We start from the raw sequence: 22776 nt of genomic DNA on the forward strand, positions 1-22776 counted from the left end.
TAATCAGGCTGTATTTGGCGCTTAAGTATGAAAGGCTATCTATTTTATCATGATAATTATTTCTGAAGTTTTTGTTTGAAAGCGTTTAACTGTGGCAACAGTGATTCCTAGTCACATACAGAAGGTGTTTGTTTTTAACTGTGTTTAGTAAACATGAAACTAAAAGGATTCCCTGCCCTAAGAAGCATAATGTCTTGGGTCTTGGAGAAGGTGGTTTCCAGACAGCAGGACGGCTGTAATTGCACAGGAAGTGCTACAGCTGTATTAATCTGGAAGAACATCACAGTAAGCTGTGACAATGAACTTCAGCTGAAGATCTTTATCCAGATTTCTTCATAAAGACTGATTTTGTCACTGAAACAGCAAAGCTCATAAGGGTCAGTGATTTACAAATGCATTTTAGTGTATTTCAATGTGTACTGCAACTTACTAGTTCCCTCAAGATGGAGGAAAGGTTGATATTTGGTATGGTTTTGTACAACGTTTGAAATGAGTTGATATGCAGGAGCACATGGGGACTTCAGTGATACTCTCTGATGACTTGTAATTCACTTAATTTGCAGTGCTTCTATGTTACCAAAATTTTTAAAAATGTATAGAAGTTCCCTCCACCCACAAACGCTTGAATTTTGCAGCTGTGGTTAAAATAGTGACCAGATAGCGAATGCAATTGCTCTTGTTTTTTAGAAAAAAAAGTTGCAAACATTTCATGGGGCTGCACGGCTGCTTTCTGAAGCGTGCATGCATAGAAAGTGGTTTTAAGGACGCCAGCTTTCATTTCGCAGTAGGTGCTTGCCTGTGGGTATGTCAGTTCCTGAAGAGCAGCTGTCTGTCTGTGCAGTTGGCTAAGGCAGCCGGCGAGCAGGTTCTGTGAACTTGCATCTTAAACCTTCAGAGGTAGGGGTCGCAAGCCTCGGTAGCGTTACCCAACTGCTCCCCCTTGTGCTAGCTGCTGGGCGCTTCGTTCACTCACCTTCCTGTTCCTAGGCTTGGTCTGGAGGTATCCCTTTGTACTTCTAAAGACGTCTGAGTAGTTGATTCAAGCAATATACTTAACTGGTTTATTTTCAGCCTCGTTGCTTTCAGGAATTTCACACGGAGGGGATGCTTAAATGCAGTTAAATGACCACGTGCATTCCTACATACCACAAGTGTTCTTGGTGCACTTGTACATACTGAAAAAATGGTACTGAGATTACTCAGGTAAAAATGTCTGGAAAAAAAAACATTTTAAATTCATATTTAAAAGAATGTGAGGGAGGATGATCTGTTATGAAAAAAAATGTGTAATTCAGTTAATTTTTCCCTAATTGTAGGCATTAGATGCATGCTCTCTCTTTTACAAATATTTGATTATAATGCCTTTTAGGAGATTGGATGCTTCTTAATCCTGCATAAAATACTTATCTGTATTTTACCACAGATTTTTGAGCTGCATGAGTTTTTTATAACATGTAACTCACAGAGCAAAATTGATTCAGACTTGGTCCTCCTGTATTTGATCTCACTAACGTTATGTTTGGATTAACATTTTTTGTGAATGTGTCAAACCATTCTAATGTGTCTGGGACTGTGTTGATCTTTTTAAAGATTAATGGCTTCTGTTATATTTAATTTGCATTATATAGGTACAAGTTCTCAATGATTGTGTTAAGTCTGCATTTGCTACTGTTAATGGGATACATGTGTATTACACTAAAACCTACGCTCTCAGTCCCTAAGTAGTTCTCAGAAAACTAGCATGTTTTTATGTAAAGCAGCAGCATTTTTGTCTATGTAAGCAGCTTTAAATATAAACATTTTCCAGCATAATTTATTATGTTCCTCTAATTCTTTGTCAATACATATTTTTTCATTAATGGTGTTCACAGAATTTGTACTTTCTGATTGAAAGTAATAAAATGTATTGCCAGTGTTTTGTTTTGTTTTTTTTTTTTCCTTACAGAAATAAGTGAAGTTTTGGGGAAATACATAAATTCATGAAATCAGATAGCATTGATAGCACTTTGCAGATAGTAGAGATGAGGAGAGATGCAAATGCAAAGGGAACAGAGCCAGTGATGCTATCAAGGGAAGGAGTATGTTTTTAGAAGTGTAGAAAAAGTATTCAAAATGATATGGCTTATCAAACATTTCTCAACTAATGATTAGTTAAAACCAAACAGAAATGGTTAACTAAATCAGCATTATATTCTCTGGATGTTCTTTATTTAAGACAGTGTGTTCATGCGGGCTACAGGCACGGCGTTGCTAAATGCTTTATGTCAGTTAATGCAAATAGTTGTACCCATTAAGCAGTAATGTTAAACAGGCAGCAGCCCAGAGGAGCACAGGTGTATCGGAACCTTTGTACAGTAGCCTTCCACAAACCAAAGCAGGTTTTCATTAATACAGTGTGGTCTGCTATCTGATGGTGTGCTGTTAACTTTTGGGGCACGGTTTCTCACAGCTAAAGTGATTTAGTAAATGACAAGTAGAATTCTTAAATGCTTTCAATGGATTAATGCAATGGGCTTTTTTATTATTATTTTTTAAGATAAAGGGGATATTGCATCCATTTGGTGTCTTTACTGCTGGAAAAATAACGATGAGCAGAAGTTTTTTGTGTTACCTTGGTAAGAGATCCTCTGGAAGTCAAACACTATTAACTTTAACGAAGTAGCTTTGATGGCAGGGAAGAGACAGCTGATACTACACTTCCCTAACAATAAACCACTCTGACAGATAAAAACAAACACGTGTGCAATAGCATATAGCGTTTCAGAGAACGGAGCCAGAAACTAATGTAGACTGATGTGATCTTTGCATTCTTTTATGGCTTGTTACTACTTTTGAGATGGTTACTTCTGAAAAGAAGAAAAAAATAATTCTGCTTTTATGACAAATTTATATCATCTTGCTAAAGTAGGCAAAAGCGAATAGCTGGAGGTCCCTGATATATTTTTGAGCTGTAATCCTTGGAAATCAGTTCTGATCTTTTGCGATCATTTTGCTTAAAATTCTACACTGCTGTGCTACTGCTGCTAACTTAGTCAGAAGGAAAATATTATTTTGTTGTGGTGATGTGCTTATTTCCTCCTATCTATATTCTGCTTTCTTTCCATGAGCTTGTTTTCTTCTTGCACTCAACTCTGGACATGCTAGAACTGTTTTTCATTATTTTCACCCAAGATACAGGAACATTTTATTTTTCACTTAAATCTCTATACTGAGGACAAACAGACATGGCACACTTGCTGAAAGTAAATAATCCAAAAAAAGGAGGAGGGAAATACTTTTTTTTTTTTTTTTTTTTTTTAACAATAGCTTGCCGAGTGTAAGTTATCTCAGTTACAGCAAAATGTGTGTTAGTCAGATCCCAGGAGCAAAAATGCCAATTAAAGTTTGTCTTCCCAGTACAACAATTTGATACAAAACTTTTCTAAAGGCCTCAGTAAATACACATCAGTAGTAATTGCTGTTTATTTTCCCAGCTGAAGGGTTGACTTTTTTTTTTTGTTTTTAAGTTTTTGTGGAGCAATGGAACTAGAAAAAGACAAGTGCTTTATCAACACGGACACAGCCTTGGCTGTAGATAATGACCCCAGACATTCATGTCATGCACTGCATGGATGCTTTCTTTCATTCATGCTGCATATAAAAAGACTCGTTTCCTTTTCACCCTTGAGTTCATGGTAATTGCTCTTCTTTTATCCTGCTCTAAAAGAAGGCCAGGTAGAAGGTGCACATAAGCCAGGAACCCACTCCTGCTGTTTTGGTGAGCAGCCCTTGTGTGTGCTGGGCAGCCTGGTGTTAGGGCAGTGCAGCCTGGTGTTAGGGCACTTCCATGGAAGGTGAAAGGTGGTTTGAACTTCTTCCCCTGAGGAGGTTGTACTCACAAGCTTCTTGCATTTTTGCCACTTCGATCACTTAGAAAAAGAGTGCTTACTTGTTTTTACTGGGCTTGCTTTCAAAGAAAAGTGAGCTGGTCATCTACGTCTAACCAGATGACATGGGCATCTGAGGGGCAGCACAGGGTTTTGGGGTGTGATGCCAAGAGTGGAATTTCAGGCATGTCAGAGCCCCTACAGCCAAGCATCTTGATGCTGAACGCTGCTGTGTTTAAGTCCTGTTGTGATCTGAGCCATGCTGCCTGATGTGTCACTGATGGTAGTGACATGACGGAAATGTCTGCCCAGTCCAGTTGCTGCTTTTAAAATTTAATAGCAAAAGCAAAGTATTTATTCAGGACAAGCAGGGTTCGAAGATCAAGGATTAATAAATAAAATAAATAAATTTAAAATCTTCTAGCCAAAGCTGTTTTTAGGACTTGATGTACCCTAGTAATTAAATCTATGCTGTAACCGTGGCCGTGTACTCTAGTCCTCTTTAGAGCAGATTTCTGCTGCAGAGTTGGTGTCAGTCGCTATTTTCATTTGCATGTATCTCGTGAGCTGCTTTTCAGGTTACATCTTTCTCATCCAGGCATCAGAGTCAATTTCTGTAGGCTGTATCTTTCTCATGAAGACAGGCTCTTTTAAACCAAGAAGATGGAGCAATTTGCTCATATAAATTGTCAATATGCCTGAAAAGCAGAATTTGCTTGCTTTTACTGGTAACGTTACCACGTCTCGTGGAAACACTGTTCTTTGGGCAGGTGAATTCATGGACTTGGCTTCCTCTGAAGGCAGGCGTGGTGCTGTAAGGCAACTGATTCAGCGAGAGGTGCACTGCCTTGTTCAGTAAAAGGGCACAGCCTGCCTGCCGAGCACTGCTGCTCAGCGGTCATGAGCAAGGCGTTTTGCTGACAGAGACACAGGCTGTGGTGGTACCGCACCAGCAGGGCTCTGTTGGTCTGGGCCAGGAGGTGCTTGACTGAAAGATCTTCCATGCCTTGTGTGCACAGTGGTCCTGTGCAGCCAGAGGCAGGGCTTTTCAGCAGTGCAGTGGGTGGGAAGATGGCCCAACACCAAATGCTTTCAGCCTGCCTACTTCTGCACTGGGAGAAAGGCTTTGTGAAAGGTTCTGGAGCTGAGGGTGGAGGCTGCCACAGCAGTGTTAAAACCAAACTGTATTTTGGTGCTACCCCCTGCCTTCTGCTGAGCTTTTTGGTGCTTGTATGTGCCTTCTGAATATGTGGGTTGCTTGCATGCAACTACACAGGTTTGTTTTGTTTTGTTTTTCATTTGGTTTATTTATTTAACTTAGCAAGGGCTACTTTTGTTATTGAGAATTACCTATTTTTGTAACTAATTTTTTTAAAAAAATGTTTTGGATAATTGTAGAACACATAGTAATAGATTTAAGTGGAATACCCGATTTATGGTTGTAAAGCACAGAAACTAGGAAGTCTTCCTAACTCTGCCATTTTTCAGTGTTAAAAATAGACTGATAAGCTTGGCCTCAAAGATTTGATGCAGGGAAGACTCTTATATTCTCGCTTTGTTCCCTCCACTTATCAGGATGATCCTTTTCCTGAGTCGCTCTGTACTTCCTTTTCCAGGATGCTTTATATACAGGAGGTCCAGATGTTAGTTAAGTCGGTATCTGATTTCCTGAAATAGATAATTTAATGTCTATACACTACATGTTTCTTTTCAAGGCTCAGAATTACCTTTATCACATGGTAATCTTGTGTTATTTCACTTACAGTATTTTAGTTTTCACATAGTAGCTGAAGTTACATGCACTCAAGACTTTTGATCTATTGCTTTGCCTTATTTTGACTGCAAACTTTCTGGAGGGGTACGGTTTATAAGAGGGACAAACTGATTTTAGTTTGGCACATGGAGAATGCAAATACAGTTGGAGATTGCACAAGAGCTGTGCCCTCTTGTGTTCACTTAGAAAAGCAACTAGGGTAAGAAAAAGCAAGCCTGAAATGAAGTTGGTAGGAGCTGTTATCACACATCTTCAGTCTGATCATACAACAGGTCTCAATCTACAGAAGTACGTGCATTCTACATTTCCAAAATGTGATGATTTCTCCTCTTCTCTGCCTTGGGCAGTACATGTTAGATCATTTTAATTTAATTTCAAAATAAAAGAAGCCAGAGTGTAAAAACACAAAATAATTGTCTGCAATAATATGTAAAAAGAGTAAATATTTGCAAAATCATAATTGGGTCAAGTTCACTCCTCAGAAAGGTATCATACAATATCTATGATGATATGACAGTAGTAGAAGGTTTACAGATTAAACCTTACTGATAACATTGTGTCAGTTTTTTTAGAAAGTGATTTGTTATGCTTCGTGCTTGGCCAGTGAAATTGTTTGATGATAGGAAAGCATTCTGTTAATTAAATCCACATTGTGTTGTAAGTTAACAAATACGAGCACAAAACAAAGTTGCAGTGAATTATGAGCTTGGCTTGTTTCTAGTGGGGCTCTAGGTAGTTGTAACTTGTCTCCAATAAGCTAAAATCATCAGCAAAATCTGTGATTAGGTTGTTTTCATGTTTGTCAAAATATATCCAAATTCCAGTGTAGTTTATTCACAGATGTATTGGAATACACTAATGCATGGTTTATTTGTTGTTGGTTTTCTTTTTTTTTTTTTTTTTAATTCATTTTAAAATACCAACTTTAAATTGATTTGTCTGCTGTGCACCTCCTGCCATAGGTTTTACTTTTTTCCTGAAGAGAACTGCGATATGTGTAAGTCAGGTCTTAAGCTTACCTCTTGTTTCATGAGGATAATATTTTGGTTTGTGTGAAGTACCATTATTTTTAAAACAGTACTGTTATTGTTGAATATGAAGCTCTTCACTTGTGTTTTTTTTTTTTTTTTTTTGGTGAGAATTACCATTACAGATTTTTTTTTGGTTTTGTTTTGTTTACATTCTGACATTGCTGAATATCTATGTATCAGTGCCATGTTATTTGTAATACTTAAAACTTCTCAGTAAGGATTCATTTAATGTAGATCAGACCCTTGCTTTAATGGTTATTGGTGCTGTGGGAGGGAATCAGTCTGGAAAATAAATAGTTTGCTTTCTTGGGATTATGATATGTAAAACTGGAGCGGCTCAAATGTGATTTTGGGTGTCATTAGAAATCAGAAACAGCCAATTTGGCTAGGTCTCTGTGAACCTTTTGCCAAGTCTAATCTGAGTTTCTTGTCAGTCTGACTAATTTCAGAGGTTTTCTTTTGCAGGAAATTGTATTGTTTACTTGCCGTGTGGGGACTTCGACCCAGATAGAGCATGTGCGTATGAAATGAGATCATTTGCTGGCTTGGAATGAATATTGTTTAATAGCTTAGGTTGGTACTCTGGTTTAAAAACAACAGCAACAAAAAACTGAGATGTAGGTTATGTAAAGGACAGATAAATCTTGAAGTCTGAATGAACTGTCAGATACTATGGCTTTTTAGTTTGAGTGGCAATGATTGTGAAGAACTTTCACATGTTCTTACAAGAAGTAAAAGATATATACATAATTGAGAGGCTTAAAAGTCATGTCCAGATTGATAGTGTATTTATTTGAGCAGTCTTATATGAAAGCATTTTCCTGTTTGGAGCATAACTGATGGATCAAGGTGTAAAAAAACATTTTCAGAAGAATAGAAACCCAGATGGCATAAATCTGATAATTCACTTTACTAAAGATACCTGAGATAAATGGAATGGCCGGACCAAGAAAAAAATAGTTTCTTAATAAGGTTACCCATATCCCTCATCTCTGTTGGTGCTGCATGCATGGCCAGGTCAAAACAAAGCTAACTCTTAGCTTGCTGTTTATTTTCTTTAATTGTAGGACAGCTTTGCTGTATTTCGTTAAGTGAGAGTCCAGCTCTGGGAAAATCACTGTGTCTACTAGAATACTGCTCAGACTGAATCCTTACAGATGATACTTGTAGATCACATGTGCTGTAGCAAAAACAAAAACCGAAAACTTGATGTTATTGGCGGAAACATTCACCATAGTTTAGTGCTAAGGATATGCCAAGTATAAATAATTTGTGATCTTTGCTTTTGTAACACAAAGCAAAAGCTACTTTTAGGAATTTGTTTCCTACCAGAACCTAGCAGCAATGAGGTTTGGGCCTCATGGTATAAATGTAAGGCTTGTTATACTTTGTGTGTAACCAATGGAGTTAAATTAATCACCATTCTGAGCGCTGGTCTGGGCTTTCTGTTTATATCATGGTTTGTGTTATTGTTTTGTGACCAGTTGCCTTGGAGACTCATGTGATTAGAGGCTCCAGCTTACAATTGCACTTATTTACGTACAACCTGTCTGTAAACTGTATCTCCTCAGAGAGTTCAAGGCATCCCCACTAGCTCACACTGTGGGAAGCCACATACCTCCTACAACCATCTGGGACAAGATTTCTTGGGGAGGAAGCCTGGTTCACATAGATCTGAGTATTTATGTCCTCTCCTTCCAAAGCTTAGTATTTTCTGTGGAAGCCTGGCTTACCTGTAAGGCAAGGATTTGCAGTCCATTTCAGTGTTACTGTTTTTTTAGCTTTGGGAGTATTGGACCTTAATTGTCCTACTGTGCTGGATCCACTGTAGCCACCTCCTGGGGAAATTATGGCCACCTGGCCTACTTTTGACTATATTCCTCTTCTGGGCTGCTGTTTTGAGCTGTTCAAGGCCTGCAGCTGAACAGAAGGCTATGGTACCTGCCAGAGTGAATGGTGAGTTTTTCATCTGTGCTGCCAAGATGTTTCTGTCTGAGATGCTTTCCGTAAGGAAAGACAATAAATTGCTGTAAACATGAATTCAGAAAAAGGTGGGATAGGAGTGCCACATCTTATGAGTACGGCATGAGTATGGAATTGGAGAACTTACAGAGAAAATGTAATTTTCTGTATAAATCTGCTTCTTTGGCTGTTTGAAAACAGTTAGATTTGGATAAGCTATTTCTCCAGATATTCCACACTATCTCTTTCAGTTACCCACATGTAGTTAATCTGATCATATAACCATATAATCATAGCTCTGATCCTCCTGATCCAGTAAAGTTAGAGTATTTGACATTGCTCTGTAGTTAGATGAGCATCTAAAACTTTTGAGCTTTCAAAGGACAAAAAATATTGCTGCTGAGTCCCCAAACTGTTGTTCAGTTCTAGTGCTTCTGATGAAGAACTGTTAGTCTGCAAAATGAAAGTCACTGACACTGTGGTAAGTTTAAAAAAAAAAAAAAAAAAAAAAAGTTTAAAAAATTATTTCAAAGCCACCTTGTGGGACTTGAAATGTGACAAAGTTGTAAGACCTTGAGAAAGGATACAGTGGGAATGGTAGATGCGGCAGCCCATTGTTTAGTGTAGATTTTCCTGAACAGAGAAGTTTGGAGTTTTTGTGAAATCCAGGGGTATTTGAAACCAGTTCCTTATTACCTGAAAAAAACATTGAAAAAATCAGTATCAATTGCCTATGGAGTATAGCCACTCAGTTAATTAAACAACTATTTCTAAATTAAAGTGAAAAGAAATAGTCTTATTTCTGAAATATTACCAAAGGTATGGGAAAACACTTCGGTGTTTTGCTGTCTTGAGACTGGACTAGGTGATCTATGAGTCCATACGAACCTTAAACAATATGCATGATTTGTGTATATAGATCACTTCAGAACTGATACTCAACATTGTTAGATGCTTTCAGTAGAAACCCCAGGGGTCCTTTTAATCTTTATCCTCTGAAACAACTTGTTCTGTGCTTTAGAATTTAGGGTTGGCTTGTTTGTTTATTGTTTTATAGAAAGAAAATTATATACTGCAACGTTGTTTTCTTCATGTTTTGAGCTTTCTCAGTATATTCTCAATCTGGTCAGACTTCTTGGTCCATTTAAGTGTAATTATAGCAAGTAGAAAGAGCTACAGTAAAATAATATTGTACTATACTACAGTCATTTTCAAATCAGCATTAACTATGATAGGCTTTCTTTGGTGACACAGACATGATCACTTGGAGTAAATAGAAAAAAATGCATAAAAAGAATGCTAGATGTGATCAGATGCATATCCTTGTTGCCTTCAAGTGTTTAAATGCAGGGATATAGCTGAGTAGAATCCATGTTCTCAACAATATAACTGTGATCCTGAAATGTGGTATCTGCTGCTTTGAGTTCAGCTCTGTCCAGACTGCATACTCCATTTGATTTTGGAGCTCTGTAGATACTAGAATTGTGTACTTCTGCATGCTCCCCCCCAAAAACAAACAAACAAACAAAACAAAACAAAAAAACATGCCCCCAACTTTTTTAGTCAGGGGCGTGTTTAGGGCAAACCAGATGCAAGAGCTTTAGATGGAGGGTCTGACAGGCTTGCTCAGGGAGCTCCTGGTCAGTGGTTGGAGGATCAGGCTCCCCACAGCATATAGGAGTTACTACCACTGTCCTTTGAAACGTGCCAGAGGAAAAGGAAAACGACAACTGTTTATCTCAGTCTGACTAGCTGGAACCAATGTCATAAAAGTGGGAGACCCTGCTTCAGTTCCCTCTGCAGCTTGGCAGGAGTGTGAGGTTTTACCCCCTGCTTTTGGGGCCAAGTGTTCTCAAGGTCAGTGCTTTAGTACGTAGCTTTTACGCCTATCTTTTATAGGACATAATTGCAATTCTGCTCCCACTGTGCTACTAGTTCGTACTCTTCTTTCATATGTAGGTCTGTAAGAAATCAAAACATGTACATTGGTGTTAGAAGCAGCTTTCCTTTTGCCTACATACCCAGATTTGATTTATAATCTGGATGTTGTCAGCATCTGACTCTAATTAACTGGATAAATGAAGTTGAGAAGATCTTGACTGAATTAGCAGTTGAAGAATGCATCTTACCAGAAGCAGATGGAGAGAAAAACCAGTGTGTTTAGTTTATGGCCATTCCCCTGGTTTATGGCCATTTCCTATTTTAAGGGAAAAAGTTCTGCCAAATCAATTCTTGTCAAATGCTAATTAAATTATAGTGATGATTAATCCTGATATAAATACATTATTTCAATGTTTAGGAGAGTTATAAATAGTTTGAAGACTTAAGAGCAGTTGTGAGTACATACTTGATCTGGTGTGCATTTGGGAGAGAGAAAATGCCCATTAGATAATTCAGTGACAGTTTATATAGTTTAATTTATCCTTAGTAAATAATGTTTGTTGTTCTTAGCCTCTGTTGTAGATAGAACTCAGCTAAATCTTTTTGTTGCTGAAAAATTCCTAATAGTGACGTTTATACTGTTCTCTTTAACATGTTACTTTTCTTTCTGGAGATCTTAGAGTTGTATAAAAAAACAGCAAGCGTCACCATTTCCAGGCTGTGTAAAAAGAAAGTGAAGCAGGAAGGTACTCCTGAGGGTCACTAAACAGGCTCAGAATAAATTTGGTGTCTGCTAGCTAGCTCCTCCATCCAGTGCCTTAAATGCTGGGAAAGGAGTATCCTTTCATTGCATTTTCTGCTATTAATACTGCATATGCTAGAAAAGCCAGCAAGTAACCCAAGTGGCTGTACTACCCAGCATATAGTCTTATTCTTACCTTTGATTAGTACATGAACAATGTGGGGGGAAAAACACTGCTGTGCATTGATTTAAAAAATAAAATCCCCAACCTTACTTTCAGAATGTTTTACCCACTGCAGGGAGAGCTTAGCCCCTTACTCATTACTAGTGAAAAGACTTCCTCAAAGAGGTAGCGTGCCTTGCTTAAGAGCTGTTAACACTGTTACTATGCTGCACAACTTGTTTTTTCCAGCCAGCCGCTCTGGTCACCAGTCAGTGCTCCTCAGGAATGTGTTTGGAGGCAACCTTTAGGGAAAGCTCCATTCGGGTTCCAGATTGATGAGGTAAAGCAACAGACCTTAGCATTTCCTTAGTCCATCACAATGGCGCCTGCAACACCTCAGTTCACCACTGTGCTGGCAGATATAGAAAACAAAGTTTAAGGTTAATTTATTGATAGTGGAGAAGAGAGATCTCTGCTCGTTCATCTGCAGCATTCTATGAATTATATGCTTATGTAAGGTGAAATGTTGAATTTTTGTATGCACTGTAATTTATTATGCATTTATTGCTAATAGATGAGAAAGGTTTGCCACTTTCTAGTGGTACACACTATATGTACAATCTGGAAATAAATATTTTTGGCTTTGTAAAACAATTTTATACATTGCCAGTATCTGTAATCTTAAAAAAAAAAAAAAAAAAAAAATCTTTCTTGACAGCATAAATAAATAGTTTAACGTTAAAAGTAGAGATGTTTTCAATAAACAAAAAAACCTTGTGGTAGACTATTGCATCTGCCATAGTATGGAGACAAATAGTATGTGTGTGAAAGTGACAGCTAGTGAAAAGAACATAACAGTATCCTGTTACACATTTGCATCAATTATACGGGGCAAAACACTGTGTCACTGAGGGAGCGTTCTGTGGTGGCCACCAGTGTTTTCCTAGGTGAAAGGGTAATTATTTTGCTGTTAGTTCTTAATTTATTAATAGTCAGCACCAAATGTTAGGGTAAAGGATTATTCCAAACACAGTGACAGATCAACTGTGTGGAAGATGTAGTGATTTTGCTGCTGATAAGAAAAGCTATTAGTGTAAAGATAAAGGTCAGTTTGGAATCTGAATGCCATTGACTGGCATTTAAGGGAAAATGAAGAGTGAAATGAAACTCTGTACTGGTATAACCTGGTACAAGTATATAGAGGTAAGTGAAGCTGAAGTAGCCATTCCTGCTAGCTATTTTGGTTGTACTAGTAATATACAAGAAACACTCAAGATCCCAGTTCAACTTGCATTTAAATTAAAGACTGAGTTTTTCAAGACACACATGTACCCAGACTATAGCAGATGTTACTAAAGAAATTATGTTCAATATGTACTGAATGTTTTTAGTAACATTTTTTTTTTTTTTAATGTTGAGTTTTGAATGTGAAATGATTTTAAAACAAAAACAATAAGCCTGGTATTTTTGTGATAAGCCTGGTATTTTTGTGTTTTGAATTCTTTGCACTGATAGTGATGTGCTGTAGATCTATGTTTCTGTAACTAACACTCATGTATGTCCATCAGATTTTCCAAACCGCAAACTAATCAGTGGTGCTTGAGGGGAGATGGAAAGACTTAAAATACAAGTTTGTTTTTTGATGATATGTCTGAAAAACCAAATGAACTTCTGATGACTTTTTCAGCTCATATACCTCAAAATTACTAGGAAACCAAATGCTCTTAATCTTCTACTAAACTTAAACATGTCTGTGTAAAGCACACAAGTGTGTTGAGACTTGTCCAGAAGGAACACAGATTCATTGTGTTCTTGCAGGGGTGACATTTAAAAAGCGAGATTGCCCCTGAAGAACACTTAACCACTAGCTTGTTCTCATTTGAACCAAGAGTGCTCCAATGATGCAGCCTTTTCTACTGGAGTAAGTCCTTGTTATATGAACTGTTTTTGACTTTACAGATAAAGAAACCTGAAAAATATGTTTCACATTTAGCCAAATGTCTGCAGCAATAGTTGTAGATGACTGGCATGCTGTCTAGCTGTATGCAATACGGCATTCACAGCTCATACGTACACAGTACACAGCTCTTTAAACGCTTTGGTGCATGTAGAAACAGAAAGACATCCAAGAGCTTTCTTGGATGTTTTTGAACTGTAACATCTATAAAATTAACTGGGTGAAGCACAAGGAGAATTGCTTGCCTGTTTCACAAAAGCAAACTTCAGTTTTTCTTGAATGTTTGCCTTTATTATGTTGGGTGAGTTTAAGAATCTCTCCTTCATATACTATGTTTTTTGCTCAGTGACAGATTTATTATTAAGGAGAGAAGCTATATGGGAGATAGTGGGAGAGGAGTGAAAGATATATAGAAATACATTATTTGATTTTTGAAACCGTGGAATTACTTCCTTGTCTAATGAAGAATGTAATGAAATGCATTAAGAAACCATTGCCTCTCCCTGTCTCCTCAAGGCCTGTGGAAGAGAGTGAAGGGGTTTTGCCTTCTTGTAAACACTCAGAGATGATCACCAGGGCAGGGGGGGTCGTTCCACACAGGCACCACCGAATAATGGAGGAATGGGATGGGTCAGAGGGGATGGGATTAGCTGTCTGGGAGGAGGGCAGCACAGAACCAGGAATCCTGTAGGCTATCACTAAGTTTAAACACAGTTCAGTAGGTGCAACTCAAGTACACCAAAAGTCATTTCTGTTCTTTCACTGCTTTAGTGGCTTCGTTCTTCACAATAGCTCTGCAAAATAGGCAACCTTGGGAAACCTGGGTTAGATTTTAAGCATAATTTCTAGAATTTTTACATTTCTTAATTTTGAATAGATCTTAAATACCCAAATACTGTGTAGTAGGACAGGAAAAAGTATGGTTTTCTGGCTAAGTTGCATTCTGCAGAATTTGAATTGACTGAAAAAGGTGAGTTATTGGTGAGATGCTACCTTTCTTGCTATGGACTGATCTTTCTTTTGGGATCTTCTTTTGCATAAAATTGACACAGTGTTAGGTTGTTCATGGTTCTTATTTTAGTTTACTTTTATTTCAAGATATCTGATAAGTGCTCAGCATGTTTCTGTGCTGAGGTTTGATCATGCTTAGCCATTTGCTAGCTCTGCCAATGAGAAAACCACAGGGGGTTGGCAAAGCTATTGACAATGCCTTTTTCAGTGTCTGAGCACAGTAATAATAAACTGGGCATTGCCCTTCATTCTGTCTGGTTGGAAAAATCACCTGTGTATTTACATGAAACAACAAACCAGCTGCTGTGGAATTTGAGTCCAACCTACGACCTCGCTTACCTGAAATGCTTCTGATGCTCCTAAAACAGCTGGATAAATACAGTGTTGGTGACAGCTTGAGAGGTTAAAGGAAAGAGGGTATTTTGCATATGATGAGACAATCACATAACTTTTTGTTGCAGCTACTGAAACTGATTACATGGAAAAAAAGAGTATTTAACTCGTGTTTTGCTTCATTTAGTGAGTTAAAGAGAAAATAATGACAATGTAATACCCTGTGGCCAGCAAGTCAGGGTCATCTTGATAGCTACTCGGTTCAAGGCAAAAACACAACTGAGGATTAGATGAATTGGAAATTTTTCAGTTGTGTTTTAAGTGCTGGATAAAAGCAGTAATTTATTACGTGACACTTATGCACATTGATGCAGTTCAAGAATTCCACAGAATTGATACTGCCTTCCAGACAAATATTACTGTGAGTAACAGTATATTTTGTGATAACAACTTGGCCTTCACTAAAGTTTCACTTCAGTGCAGTTGATAGCACCTCAAGGACCTTAGCTGAGATGTGGCTGACTAGTAAGAATCCTTGCAGTAGGTAGTTTTTCATTTACCAGCAAACATAAACTGCATGAACCATTAATGGTCAGAAATTATTTTTATTAGGCTGAAAAAAAGTGTCAGTGGTCACAAAAAACTTGTTTTAAAACTTTGAACCCCACTAAGTATTTTTATTTTGAATGTAACAGCTGCATTTTCCTCAAAATCCATTGTTTGACCATAGTGCTGATTCATGATCATAGCATTCTCTTCCCATGAAACAAAATAGAGGGCTTTCCCACAAAACAGGTTATAATGCTTGAAAAAATATTCCTTGCTGGTAAGCAGAAATGATTTTGATGGCTCCAGGTAAGTGAGAGGAATAACAGAAACCTGCTTCAACACTACAGATACATGACCATTATTCTGATCGCTCAGCCTGATGCTTTTGCTCTTCACTTTGAGTGCACCAATGAGCATAAATAAACCACATTTTTACTGGCATTTCAATTATCAGCCTAGTGAAATGTATCAGAAGTGCCATATTGCTAATGTTTACAGCACAAGGTATGTTTAAATAGTGAGAAATTCAATTCTTAACTAGGGTGCTGTCATAGACGTGTGGATTTTTAAATACCAGTGGGACCCTTCTGTTCAAATGGTTTGACCTATGTTATTTGGAGCAAGCATTTCTGGCTAATAAATCATCATGGAGCTTGTAATTCCTGCTTGAGCTATTTGGGAAAAGACCTATTCTATTTCTGTTTGGGAAAAAAGTCTTTCTGAAAGAAAAATTTCAAGTGACGGAGAATGCTGGGTATATTGTTCCACTAAATCACCATCACTGTTAGAGTATTCTTCTCTTTTAGTCTGCTTTGGCTTCCAGCAACTGCATCTTTTTTTTTTTTTTTTTTTTTTTTTTTTTTTCCCTGGATTAAAGATCCGTTGCTTATCAGAAGCCTATTATACAAGTATCTGGAGTATCTGGTAGTCTTTGATGACTTCTCTTCCTCAGTGTCTGATGATAAAGCACGCTGATCAGAGCATCTTTAGTCCTTTATGGGCAGACGTCATTTTCCCAAAGTGGCTAGCTCATTGTGAGCTGCTTCTGGACTGCTTATTTTTTAATTTTACAGTAAGCTGCACTTTAGTTGGGACAGCACTGTACCAGGTTGCAGTGCTTAGCATTGATTCACTCTCATCACTGTATCTCCTCAGTATTCCTGCTATTTGTATAAAACCAGGTTTTGCTCTAGCTTTTTTTTTTTTTTTTTTTTTTTTTTTTTTTAATTATTATTACTATTCATTGCCTCCAAGTTTCCAAGTTACATAATTATTCCAGCTTTTTAGGGTTTGGGTGAGATTGCCATCTTGAAAGTAGCATCTTTTCCTAAGCATTACCTTGTAATTGGTTACATTAGAATTCAGCTGAGATTATCTTGTGTAACTGATGTAGCCCAGCTCACTGTTAAGGATAGTGGCACTGGCTGAAAGCCAGGTCTCTGACACCACTAAAAACACGCCTCTTAAAAGATTCCACATTTATGTATTTTTTGCTCTCTCTTCTCTGGTTTTCAGTCTTTATGTAGTGAAGCTCATTATTTTTTATATAGTGACACATGTCATGTTTGCAAGTAAATGTCATGCAGTTGCATGTGTTATAGACTGTGGTTAGAGTTAACCAGTTACCTTACCAGTTGGTTTTGTAATATATGTATTTTTTAAAAGGTTGTCAAGCTCTACTTTCCATATAACTATATTTATTGTTGTTAATTATACTGCTATCCTCTAGTCCTGTTTGCATACACTGATGTGTCATAAATTATCTTGAAATTGATGTTAATTTGACTGCCTGTAGTTAATTGGGTCATCTGCTACTAAACTTCACATAATGATAAAACAGTAGGATTTTGCCAGCTCTACAATTTATTCTAAGAAGAAACACTTAGTTCTGAAAAAAAAAAAAAAAAAAAAATCATTCAAAGAGCTGCCTGTCTGGTCCTGCATGTTTAAAAATCTTTCCTTTCAGTGTTTAGTGTTTCAAGTAGTACCTAGTGAGTCGTAGTGTAGGAGGCATTTCCTTTTCACAGTGAAACAGTAATACTTCATTCTGCCTCTTTATGATGCAAAGCAGAAACCTACTATAATCTTCTAGCCTTTTGATGTCATGGTTTAAAATATTTTTATTTTGTCAGGTATCTGACCTATATTGTGTCTATTTTTTATTATTATTTTTATTTTTTAATACCTAATAGCAAAAGCTCAGGTAGTTTGATGCATACTCATTTTGGAAAGCACATCTTATATTTCTCAAGAGTATTTTAAAAAGAATCTGCAATTGTTTTCCAATAGTTTCATAAAATGAAGGCAGAGAGTCCAAGTGTGTGATTTTGGGAACCTAAGAGTTGGGGGGGAGGTAAATGCAAAAACAGGAGCTACGGGTTTGAGATAACAACTCAGGCTATGTTTATGTTAGCAAATGTGGTGGCATGGTTTAAACGTCTCTATAGATTAGAGAAATCAGTGCTGAGGACTTGATGTCTATACTATACATGTTTTGGGGTTCTTTGAACAAGCTCTAGTTTGGTATTGCAGATGAAATGCCTGTTAGGATTTGGAGTGTAGCACGGTAGGTGAGAGTAAGCTGAAATCCACTTTGAAAGCTGATGTGTGATTCTGAACAAAATGTAAACATAGATAGACTCCAGGCTGATGCTGTTTGGGTTTTACAAGTGAGGCTGCCTGCCTTGGATTCTCTTTTGTGCAAAATTGGATCACGTTTCCATGCTGATAACTTTCTGTAGCGTTATCTGAATGCAGGCAGTGACCCACATTGCACTAGACCAAGAGTTCCCTAGCATTTGCCAAGGGTCTGCACAGGTTTGTTGGGATTGTTAATCCATACAGAAGGGAAGCTTTCATCTCAGAATAATGGGCAGGATAATGGGCAAAAGACATTGCATTATCAAATGTACCAAATTAAAATAAATAATTCTGTGCATTAAAGTCAAGTTCAATTTTTCTGAAAACAAAATTTGGCTTTTATCTTACTGCTAATTCTGTTCCTACATGAGAATAGCTGTGGCTTGTCTTGCAGCACCCACACCAAAACAAATTCTTATGGAAGTTGAGGTACACTATGAATATTTCATGAGATGATTATTTATTTATGATAGTTATGGTTTCATTAAAAATGGCACTACCTGCTGAGCAGCACAGCTATGCTTTTAACAGTTTTTATCAGGTTGTTAAAATTACACAGATAATGAATATTTCAACAGCGAGAAAGAGCAAACCATTTAACGAACTACTTTTGTTCAGTACCTCTTGCTACCAAAAATGGCAATGCCTGTTAATTTCTGTAAATAACCAAAGCTGCATGTTAAGAAAGGGAACTTCAGGTTGCCCACAGCAATGTCAGTAAGTCAGAAGGATGATTTTTCTGAAGTAGCAAATTAATATCTAGAGATAATTTTAGTCCATGCATATTACTGATTTTTAAATTACAATTTTAATTCCCCCTCCTCCCCCCAATCAATAAAGTGATTAATATACGCTGGTAAAAAATGATAGGTTTTAGGTATGGATAGACATTTTTGCTATTCACTATTTATAATTAGAATTGTGAGTATTATAACATGATTTTTTGTTGGTGAATTAGCTTAGTGTAGTTATAAGAATTACCACTTGGTGGAGCTTTATGATTGAATTTTTAATACATAAAATTTTAAATATTTGTGATTCACACTTAGTAACTTGTCCACTGTGATGAAACAAAATAATTCTAAGAACGTAAAATGAAGAGTAAATTTCAGGCATTTAGTACTTCTTTTCACTTGATTCTTGGATCAAACAATGATTTTTCATAAGGTGTGACTATATCACTTAAATTCCTTGATTTGATTAATTTTAATCTTTTGAAATTAGGTTAGTTCAATAGCTACGATCATATGATAATGATAATGTGTAGTAGATTGATGAGTGTTTATGAGTGTATATATTTATATGCATATATATTTAAAAAAAAAAAGAATCCCATTTTTTTAAAGTACTTTTTAACTAAGGCAGTGTATTAGTAGTGTAAAATAAACTTTTATTCTTACTGTATGGCTTTTTATTAAGTTATGTAACTTCCTAAATAATTCTGGAAATTACTTTCTCAAAATGCCGTGCCTGAAATGCTATGACTTTGTCATGGGAGAGAGTCAAAAGTAGACTGGATGAGGTCATGAGCAACAGGATTTAATGTCAAAATTAGCCCTGCTATGAGCAGAGGGCTGCACCAGGTAACTTCTTTCAATCTAAATTATTCTGATTCTGTAAGGGAAATTTTTAGCTATGGATCATGATGACAGACAGGCACATAGCCCCTAACTTGACAGTTTCGGGTTTTGGTTTGACTGATTTGTAAAGTGGAAGATTTTGGAAGAAGTAACATTTTGATAAGATTGTGGAAGAATGGAAAATTCGGTATATAAATAAGGAGAGGGCTCTCTTGAGAGCAATTGATGTGCAATATAATAGAATTGCTTTACCCATCATCAAAATACATCTACATAAGATGTAGCAACATTTCAGCACTAATAGCCGGCAATGAACATGCTCCTTCACACATTTTTGTAGCCTAGATGAGTATTGCTGTGGGAGACCTCAGTTCCCTCTTATGTATGTTACATGTAGTTTAAAGAGATTACACCACTGAGGGCTTTCCACTCTGGTGTTTCCATCAATTTTTCCTATTTTCTGAGGGATTCTGCTATCCCCCATGTCCCCAGTTCAGGCTGGTCTCATTTTCCAGACTTTAGAATTGTTACATTAATTTTTCTCTGAAATTAACATTTATTTCTCAGTGTTTATTATTTATTATTATTTTCATTATTATTATTATTTTAGTAAATTATATAATATCAATTGTAAATAGCAAAAACAAAAAGTGGAGGCTCTGTAATACCTATGTATAGATGTTCTCTTTGTCTGGTTTTCTTTGCCTTGTCCGTCTCTGAGGTGGGCAAAATTTATGTACATACATCCAAAAATTTAAATTAATTTAAAAAAAAAATAGTCTGGGGTATTCTTGTCTTAGGCTTTAAAAATTAAGAAATACAATTTCTGAATATTGTTGGCTGTAGAATCTGAAGTAACACATGGGGAAAGAAGGAGGAGGGATAATCATAATAAAAAGATCGATTTTGAAAATAATAATTTCCAAATATGAGATACAAAATATCAGCTCTAAGTGTGGGAAATCTATACAGCAAGTAGTGGACCTCCCCTGAACTGGCTGAATGGAAAAATGTCTTGGAGTTCGAGAATACCTGAATGTACATCTGACAGCGGTTGTCTGAATGCTGCACCGCGCTCGAGCACGCCAAAATAAAGGAAACCAGGGAACCTGGTGTGGGGCTGCGCTTAGTGCCACACACAGGTGATCTGGCAGCCTTTAGAAGGAAAAGGGTTCGGATCCCTCTGGTGGAGCAGTCGTGCCGGTGTGCCAGCCTCGCCACGCTCCCTGCGTGGCACCACACCGCCTGCTTGGTCCCACACCTGAAGCTGCCCACCTTGGTAAAGTGCTCCTACTCTGCCTTTAGCTCCTGAATCAGCTGGAGTGGGGTTTTTTAGTAAGGATGGATTTTAAAAATGTATAGAATGTCCTTTATGAATCTTTAATGTTTTTACTGTTACTCGGCCACCCAACTTTGCCAGACTAGGAAGCAGGAGAAGAAAAAAGCCCAAGTGGGGGAGCTGACAACAGGGATTCTGAGGGAAAACATCTGAGAAGGAAACAGCTACCCAGGCCAAACTTCTGTTTATAAAAAATACATCTAAAAGAACCTTGTATGTGCATTTATCCAGTGCTACATATTTCCATAGATAGGCATGTAATGAAGGCAGTTCAAATACTATTAATATTGTAATTGAAAACCATCGTTAGGGCGATTTGTGGGTGATGAATTGGAGCAGACTGAGGAGTGTTTCCTTCTCTCCCCTCCTCACACCTGCCAATGTGCTTTGGAGATGTACAAGTATCGTTCTTCTTCAAGCACTGTTGACATCATTGAAGGGTGTGCAATGTTTTGTTGGCTGCGAAAATAGGGGCCATTCTGTCCTAAATGTCTAATATTTCAGAATTAATTTAAGTTAGTAAGTCCTGTCCAAGGGAAAAATCTAATAGGAATCCATGTATCATACCAAATAGTTGCCCTAGAGCTCTTTTAAAAATGCCTTCAGTTGTTAAGTTGCAGAAGGGGAGGAGGGAACTTTTGAATAACTGAAGAAAGGTGGTGTTTATGGGGAGAGGTTTCATCTTACCTGGCTTTTCTTCATGTTTGTGTCGAGCAACTTTTTCCTGTGAAGGTGGAGTGGAATCACTGTGTCCTGGAGCCCCACCTTCTCTGCTGCCCAGAGGTGCAGCTTGCTTTTCCAGTCAAGACAGGAAAAATAGTTCAGGCAGAGCCCAGGGACCTGGGTGACCCTCGTGGAGCCACGATCAGAGAACTTATGGCATGTGGGTTGTCCTGAACATCTTCATACACTATGCACATCTTGCCTTCCAGGAATGGTGTCTGTGGAGTTACTGCCTCCTGCTGGTTTCCCTGGCTCCGAACTTGAACCCTGCAATTGTCTTAGACGGTATTACTGTGGGGTTTGCATCTTTGTTGTTGTGTATAACAGCTTCAAAAACTGCTCAGAGTACCTGTTACAGTAGCATCTAGACTCAGATCCTGGCTTTAATACCTAGCGCTCAAATGGGATTGTGGCAGAAGGAACTCCATAGATGAGAAGTGCGCTGTGAGGTAGGTTTTGTCTGTACTTTAATGCAGGCTTATGACTCCAGTGCATAGTACACTGCAATTTGCACCAGTACTGTCTTTAAACTGAGGTTGCCTTTGCTGAAGAACTGTTGCAGGAATGGTTTTAGGTGGTTACCCAAGTAGTCTGTGTCAGAAGTAAAGCTGAAGCTGAAACCAAGTTAAATCAGAGATTGGCTGACCCATCACAGCTCTGTGAATGTGTGTGTGAGGGATGACTGCATGGAAGATTTTTTTAATTAAAAAAAAAGGGGGGGGGTTGGGTAAGATAGTATTAAAGGTGAGTACATTTGCTTTGCTGCATCCAGCCTAATTCAGAGTTTCCTTAAAGGCACAGAGTAGATATACAACTCTGAGTAACATAGCTGATACATATGTTGGTAACTTTGGCCACTACAGAAATTGCAAAAGTGATTCCAGGATTCCAGCTAAATAAGATTTTTCAAACTCAGAAGTGTGTTTGAAAGCTTCAGAATTTAATAAATGCTATATCTTGCTGGTTCACATATAATGTATGTGGAAGATTAACAATACTTCTAATAGTTTATTTTAAGGTGCAACCCATAGAGGGAGATGTGGGAGAAACTATCTGATGCTAATGGTCTATTAAAACCCTTCTACGTATGCGTGAGCTTTACATTTTGAAATTTGTCTAAATCTTTTTTCATTCAGCTATAGAGAAGCAGAGAATGCAGTCTAGAAACATTACTAGCACTTTTAAAATGGTTTTCTCTCATTTGATAAATTTTGCTTCTTAATAG

The 22776-nt window shown here is 37.5% G+C and overlaps 1 protein-coding gene across 3 annotated transcripts in view; it reads left to right on the top strand.

Moving 5' to 3' along the window:
• Positions 1-351: 351 nt before the first annotated feature.
• Positions 352-22776, top strand: part of LOC311437034 (uncharacterized protein) — a 97674-nt gene continuing 75249 nt past the window's right edge. The window contains exon 1 of one of the 3 annotated variants that reach the window (XR_014693206.1): positions 352-465. The gene's annotated coding sequence lies outside the window, so the exon portion shown is untranslated. Of the gene's footprint in view, positions 466-800; positions 898-22776 lie in introns of those variants that run through there. The other 2 variants (XR_014693207.1, XR_014693208.1) reach the window with 2 other exon arrangements.

Source organism: Aythya ferina (assembly GCF_964211825.1).
Source record: "Aythya ferina genome assembly, chromosome: 5".
NCBI classification, from domain to species: Eukaryota; Metazoa; Chordata; class Aves; order Anseriformes; family Anatidae; genus Aythya; species Aythya ferina.